This window comes from Triticum dicoccoides, chromosome 4A, assembly GCF_002162155.2.
Source record: "Triticum dicoccoides isolate Atlit2015 ecotype Zavitan chromosome 4A, WEW_v2.0, whole genome shotgun sequence".
Lineage (NCBI taxonomy): Eukaryota > Viridiplantae > Streptophyta > Magnoliopsida > Poales > Poaceae > Triticum > Triticum dicoccoides.
Genome location: NC_041386.1, coordinates 24,889,639 through 24,897,349, shown reverse-complemented (window position 1 = coordinate 24,897,349; position 7,711 = coordinate 24,889,639).

The window sequence follows — 7,711 nt, the reverse complement described above, 5'->3', positions numbered from 1 at the left end:
GGGGGAGTGGGGGCTGTCGGTGGGGAGTGGGGGGGAGGAGTGGATAAGGGAGAGGAGTGGGGGCCGACCTGGGCCGGCCTGGTTGGCCCGATGGCCAGCTGGGCCGCGGTCGAGCAGGGGGGGAGGGCTTCTCCTCCTTTTTTTGTCTGTTTTTATTTCTTTTCTTTAATTTATTTTCTTTAACTGTTTTAATTCAACTTAGGGCATTTAAGTATTTGATAAATTTGTGTTTTCTTTACTATAATTACCTCTGTGATATTCGGCACAACCCGAACATTTTTGTTTCGATGTTTGAAAACTGTTGATGTTTGACAATATTTAAATTTTGAATTTGAAAAGTTTCGAACCGACGCGAGATTAAACAGTGACGGAGGTGACGTGGCATATTTAGCAGAGGTTACTGTAGCTTAATTATCCGTGCGTCACAAATCTCCTCTACTACAAGAAATCTCGTCCCAAGATTTAAGAGATGGAGTACGGGGGAAGTTCTGGTTACGAAATTCTAACGGATCTTCTCGGCCCTGGTTGCTCTTCTCAAAGAGGTTGATCCATAGCATTGATGTCTTCCATTAAATGCATACGGGCATCGTGATGAAGTCGTCATTCTTCCTTCGGGGTCTCCGTCGTACTTACGAAAAAGATAAGGGGGAAAACTCGTGAAGTACGAAGTTCAATACATGTTAAGTACCTAGGGGCTATCTCAGTGAACGAGGTATAGAGTCACCTCTCGAGTTGAAATTCAAGAAAGTTATCGAGAGTAAATTAAGAAGGTGAAATAAGTTGTTTCAAGTGGATAGGCAACCGTTTGTGGCCTGAAACAAAATGTGACAGGGGTTCAGAGGAATGGGAAAGTATTGCGTCTGGTACCAGAATAGATCACTATGAAGGTGGCCCGTGAATTACCTATGAAGCCAAGCGGGTGGAATAACTTTGGAAATGGGGGTGTGTAGAAGAATCAGGTTTCGATCCTGTGGAACTGTGGGTTATGGGCCCACCATGTGGGTTAAAAGTAGAAGGAGTGGTGACATCTTGCGTGATCATGTAAGCAAGGCATGTTAGAGGATAGCCTGTCATTTATGTCGGCAACAACATCGGTACCAAGGGCGAGGGACGAAGAGAACCATTTTCCTACTCGTCGAAACGAGGCGGACCAATAGGCAAAGTTCTTGTCCATCGGTGGCTACCGGAATGTTATCGACAAATGCAACAGGGTCTTGCTGACAGAATTGTACACTGGGGGTGTTTACATAAGCAAGAGAATATTACGGCTTAGCTCATATAGATCACAAGCAACGTTAAACCGACCAACGGAAAGGAAAATATGATTATCAGATTAAATAGAACGATGGAAAGGAAAATGTGTTTAAACACATATTTCAAGGGTATATCCTTCCCAAGGACAACCAGAGCATGATATCCATGACAGGATATAACCTAGAAAACCCTTTAGGAAAGGGGGGAAGAAATTTAATGACATTACCCATACAACAGTGTTTGGATAATTGATAAAGAGAGTTTTGCATTGTGCTTCAAATGTTGTTATTGAAAATCGGAGTACCACAGACATGCTTCGAGATAGCATTGGCAGGGTCTTCAAGCAAAGGTCGGACTTTGGATACACAAAAGATCCATCAGGAACAACTTATAAAATAAGTCTTACAATTTCCTCCAGGAAGAATGGTTATCCTTGCAGAAGAAATTATAATGATAGGTCCTCCAGCCAGGGGTGTTAGGCATGCCATCATATTACCGGGTCATCAAAGGACCAACATCATAGCTCATGGAGAGTTGTCCCAACCACCATATCTGACCGAGATTAAGATCTGGTCGGTGTTAGGATACCTCTGACTCATGATGCCTGAGAAGAGAGGGTGCGATACAAATTGACGGTTTGTCATTGTAAGATTCTCGGGAAATGAACCAAGGAAGCAAGTTCCGAAACAAGAGTTCATCATTAAATCAAGGAGAGGGTTAGGAGGTGGCTGAGGGACTCAGCGACAAGTCATTGAGATTCCCAAAAGATGGATTTCCATAATTATCTGAGCAAGGAGATAACACTTGTCAGATCAAATGATATAATGATGTATGCCCGAGGAGAACATCCACGAGTAAACATTGGTTGAAAGGTGCACCCGAAATATGGGCATAGGTACATGATCAATGTTTAGAATGGTGATCCAATATCCAATGGTCTAAGAATGAAATGTCGACCATAATCTTCAAAGCAATATGGTTGCTAGAAGTTTTGAATTCGCACAACAGAGTTCACTCAACACGGGGACCAAGAAAAGAATGGTGATGGCGAGAAGCATCACAATAACAAGAATTCTTAAGAGGTGGTGAAATTCTCACAACATCCTTGACAAAAGGTAGTAATACTTCAAGGTAGATCATAATACGGGCTGGATAGTAAGTTGCATCCATAACATGAACAAGTTTGTGATGAAAGGAAGGTAAGGATGTTGTTGATGGTAACTGAAATTACCAAGGAACGAGGATGGCACTTATCATCAAGAATTCCATTGATATCCTGGAAGGAGTCAAAATGTTGATGATGATCACGACAATTTGTTGTCGAGAGAATCCACGAAGAAGCAATTGAACAACGACTGCATCAAGCAAAAGGGCTGATGCAACAAAAGATTATTGGAGCCACAGATACGACACAAACTCGAAATCAAGCTCATTGTTTTTAAGGCGAAGTTATATGAGGAGGAAGATCAACATAAGCTTAGCTCATCGCCAAAATTGTGCTACGGGAAGAAGGACCGGGTAGCACAGTTAAAATTTAACATGGTAATGATATAGCCGATCAGGCTAGGAATGACTTGAAGGATTATTAAACTCATAATCAACGGAGATTACTTTATTGAATCGGAGTGCGGAATTGATTCACTTATCAATGTCCTTGAGTGTCTAACAACTCAGAACCCGGGGAAAATTGGAATCAGTGAGATACAATACTTGAAGAACTCATAATAAGTTATGCAGTTCCATGATATTCTTGAGATACCAGAGTTTAATACTCAACGGTAGAGCAAAGTAAAGGTTGGACAGGTGCAATGATCTGCAGAAGACAAGTACTTCAACTTGTCTAAGAAATGGTATTTAAAAGGAGAACATGGCCGGAACCACGATTGCAAAAGGCCAGATCCCAGATATAAGTTGAACTTATACCAAGGGAATAATTAATTTAAGAGAAGCTTTTAATGATAAGATCTACATCGTGTCCATGGGCATGAACACAAGGTTCAAGGTCGACTCCCACTTCTTCAATGTATAATCTTTCATTCACTTCTCACGTTCGATGAAGCTGTAGTGTTGAAATTTTATCTGGCAAAATACCAGAAGAGTATGACTCGTGAAAACTTTCGAGTTCACACATATTAAGGAAGGCATAGGTTCAGCCCATCGGGGCATCTTAGAACATATACCACAAGTTTCAAAAGTAAATACACAAGCTCGAAAGTAGAGCATGGTTGGCCAAGCAGAGGATACAATTTACCAAAGGCAATATACACCTGTGGAAAGCTCACAAGGTTATTGAATATGAAGGACGATGTTGGATGAAATCCAACAATGGATCGGGCGATCCACAACGGAGCTGATGTGAGTATCTGTACTCAATCAGAGGAAGAAAGATTGCACGGGCATCAGATTATAGAACATCTGAATAATTCGATGCTTAGATAACAAAGGAATTATGATTTCCAAAACAAGGGATCAGAAGCAGACACTCTGATCAAGGATGGATAAGTTGGATAGACCAGAGGCACAATTGACGACAAATAGTTTGGTCCAGAACGAGCTCATGTTCAGAATGTCTGAGCCGGAAAGATAATTTAGAAGGGTCGATTAATGATTGTGTGCATTCGCACACATGTTGAATCAATAGGATTAAAATAACGGTGTCTAAGGATACCAACGAATATTGCCAGACATATGGAAAGCATCCATAATGCAAGCAGACAAGTATTGCAGAGCAATAAGCTACTGAGGAATTTTGGAGGATCGAATAGTATTTCAAAGACCATTGTGAAACACATGAACAACTGGGGATGAGTGGATACTCGATAAGGGCGAGAAATTATCCGTAGGGGTATTCAGGTGGAAAGAAACTGCAAGGCAGTAGGCACAAAGTATTCTCGGATCAATAGAGAGAATTTCAGGGTATCTTCCAATGACAAGATCAACTGGGAACAAAAGTAAGAACGACAGATGTATGTATTTATCCATAGGGATATTTTGGTGGCAGGGAATTGCAAAAGCAACGGACACAAATTCTCGGGTTACAGCGCAGAGTATCTTCAGGGTCTTCACGTGCAGCAGACGATCATCAATAATAAGGGGCTCTCCGGGTGAAAGTGATAACGAGATCCTAATGTTAGATTTAGCAAAATCCATTTAACCCGAATAGAAGAGAGATCAGAGTCCCAGAGTATAGACAAGGAGTAAAAGATCCTAATACCATCCAATGGCGACGTGGGCCCATGGGCCGCACAGCCATGTCAGTAAAAGTTTTGTAAAGTCTAGACTCGACTTCGGCCAAGGAGTTGGAAGGGGGATTCCTACAAGCAGTCGGCTCTGATACCAACTTGTGACGCCCCCGATTCAATCGTACACTAATCATGCACGCAAATGTGTACGATCAAGATCAGGGACTCACGGGAAGATATCACAACACAACTCTAAAACATAAATAAGTCATACAAGCATCATAATACAAGCCAGGGGCCTCGAGGGCTCGAATACAAGTGCTCGATCATAGACGATTCAACGGAAGCAACAATATCTGAGTACAGACATAAGTTAAACAAGTTGCCATAAGATGGCTAGCACAAACTGGGATACAGATTGAAAGAGGCGCAGGCCTCCTACCTGGGATCCTCCTAACTACTCTTGGTCGTCGTCAGCGGCCTGCACGTAGTAGTAGGCACCTCCAGTGTAGTAGTCGTCGTCGACGGTGGCGTCTGGCTCCAGGGCTCCATCATCTGGTTGCGACAACCAGGTAGAAGGGAAAGGGGGAAAAGAGGGAGAAAAGCAACCGTGAGTACTCATCCAAAGTACTCGCAAGCAAGGAGCTACACTACATATGCATGGGTATATGTGTAAAGGGCCATATCAGTGGACTGAACTGCAGAATGACAGACTAAGAGGGGGGATAGCTAATCCTGTCGAAGACTACGCTTCTGGCAGCCTCCGTCTTGCAGCATGTAGAAGAGAGTAGATTGAAGTCCTCCAAGTAGCATCTCCAAGTAGCATCTCCAGTAGCATCGCATAGCATAATCCTACCCGACGATCCTCCCCTCGTCGCCCTGTGGAAAAGCGATCACCGGGTTGTCTGTGGAACTTGGAAGGGTGTGTTTTATTAAGTATCCGGTTCTAGTTGTCATAAGGTCAAGGTACAACTCCAAGTCGTCCTGTTACCGAAGATCACGGCTATTCGAATAGATTAACTTCCCTGCAGGGGTGCACCAACTTACCCAACACGCTTGATCCCATTTGGCCGGACACACTTCCCTGGGTCATGCCCGGCCGCGGAAGATCAACACGTCGCAGCCCCACCTAGGCTCAACAGAGAGGTCAGCACGTCGGTCTAAACCTAGGCGCCCAGGGGTCTGGGCCCACCACCCTGAACACACCTGCACGTTGCGAGGGCGGCCGAAAGCAGACCTAGCCTAGTGGCGTTCCAGTCCAATTCGGCGCGCGCCGCTCAGTCGCTGACGTCACGAAGTGCTTCGGCTGATACCACGACGCCGAGTGCCCATATCTTTCCCACGTAGTTGGTTAGTGCGTATAGGCTCGTAGCCAACTCAGATCAAATACCAAGATCTCGTTAAGCATGTTAAATATCCGCGAACGCCGAACAGGGCCAGGCCCACCTCTCTCCTAGGCGGTCTCAACCTGCCCTGTCGCTCCGCCACAAAGATCCACTCGCGGGTGCTCCACCAGCCGACCCGTCTTTGGTCACCACATGTATCATGTACAACGTATATAGTATATACCCGTGATCACCTTCCGAGTGATCACGGCCCGATAGTATAGCACAACAGACGGACAAGAATGTAGGGCCATAGATGAAAATACTAGCATCCTATACTAAGCATATAGGATTGCAGGTAAAGGTAACAACAGTAGTAACAAGGACAGGCTATGCATCAGGATAGGTATAACAAAAAGCAGTAACATGCTACACTACTCTAATGCAAGCAGTATAGAGTAGAATAGGCGATATCTGGTGATCAAGGGGGGGGGGCTTGCCTGGTTGCTCTGGCAAGAGAGAGGGGTCGTCAACTCCGTAGTCGAACTAGGCAGCAGCAGCGTCGGTCTCGTAGTCTACCGGAGAGAAGAGGGGGAAGAAACAATGAATACCATGTAAAACAGATGCATATCGATGCATGACATGACAAGTAACGATGCTAGGTGTGCCCTAATGCGGTAGGAGGTGATACCGACGAAGGAGGAAGACATCCGGGAAAGTATTCCCGGTGTTCCGTGTTTTCGGGAAGAGGAGCCGGGGGGGGTTGTGAGTTCGATAGGTTAGGGGTGTGTGGCGGATGAACAGGTTGCGTATCCGGAATCGTCTCGTCGTTCTGAGCAACTTTCATGTTGAAAATATTTTCATCCGAGTTACGGATTAAAAGATATGATTTTCTAAAGATTTTATTAATTTCTAGAATTTAGTTAATTATTCAATTAATTCGGAAAACAGATTAATGACATCAGCATGATGTCATGCTGACATCAGCAGTCAACAGAGTTGACTTGGTCAACCTGACAGGTGGGTCCAGTGGGACCTACGTGTCATACACTGTTTAGGTTAATTACAGATTAGCTAATTTAATTACTATTTAATTAACCTAACTAGTTAAATAAATTAATTTAAACCGAATTAATTAACTTAATTAATTCATTAGATAATTAATTAATTAATAATTAATTTTATTAAATAATTTTTATTTTTATTTATTATTTTTATTTTTAGTTCTCTTTTTTAAGGGGGGTTGGGGCCCGTTTGTCTGTGGCACAGAGGCCTAGCGGGCGGGGCGCTAGCGGGTGGAGTCGACGCGGGCGTCGGGCGCTAGCGCCCAGCCCGATTGGGTGCTGCGGATCCTGGTCGCCGGCCACGGCAGGGGCGCCCGAGCAGGGGGAGGCCGATGTCCGGGGGCGGGGCAGAAGGGCGAGAGCAAGAGGCGCAGCCTGGCGCCGGTGCGGGGTTGCACGAGAGGGCCGTCAGCGGCCAGTGGGTGGCCGGGGTGCTGGGAGGCGGGGATGGCGGCGACCCTGGCCGGTGCGGCCAGGTGCCGGCGACGCGGATAGTTGGCTTAGGCGGCCGGTTGCAAGGCGAGGCCACGGTGAGCAGGGCAGAGGCTTGCGTCGCCCGGAACTCGAGCGTACGGGGGAAGGGGAGGAGGCGAGGCTCACATCGAGGAGCAGGGACGGGGCAGCGGGGCTCGTGGGGGTTGATGGGGACGCCGACGAAGAGGAAGAAGGCCGACGGGGATGAGGCGCCGGCGAGGTAGCGACGGTGGGGCGGCGAGCGGCGGCCTCCGGGGTCGGGAAGGTGACGAGGCGGGGAGGTCGTCGGCTCCGAGGCGACGTCGAGGTACAGGCGATGGAGATGGCGTGGCGGGCGGCAGGGCCCCGGCGAGTGGCGCGGGTCGGTGACGGGGCCGGGGCGGCACCGGGCGACGGTGGGGTTCGGCGGTGG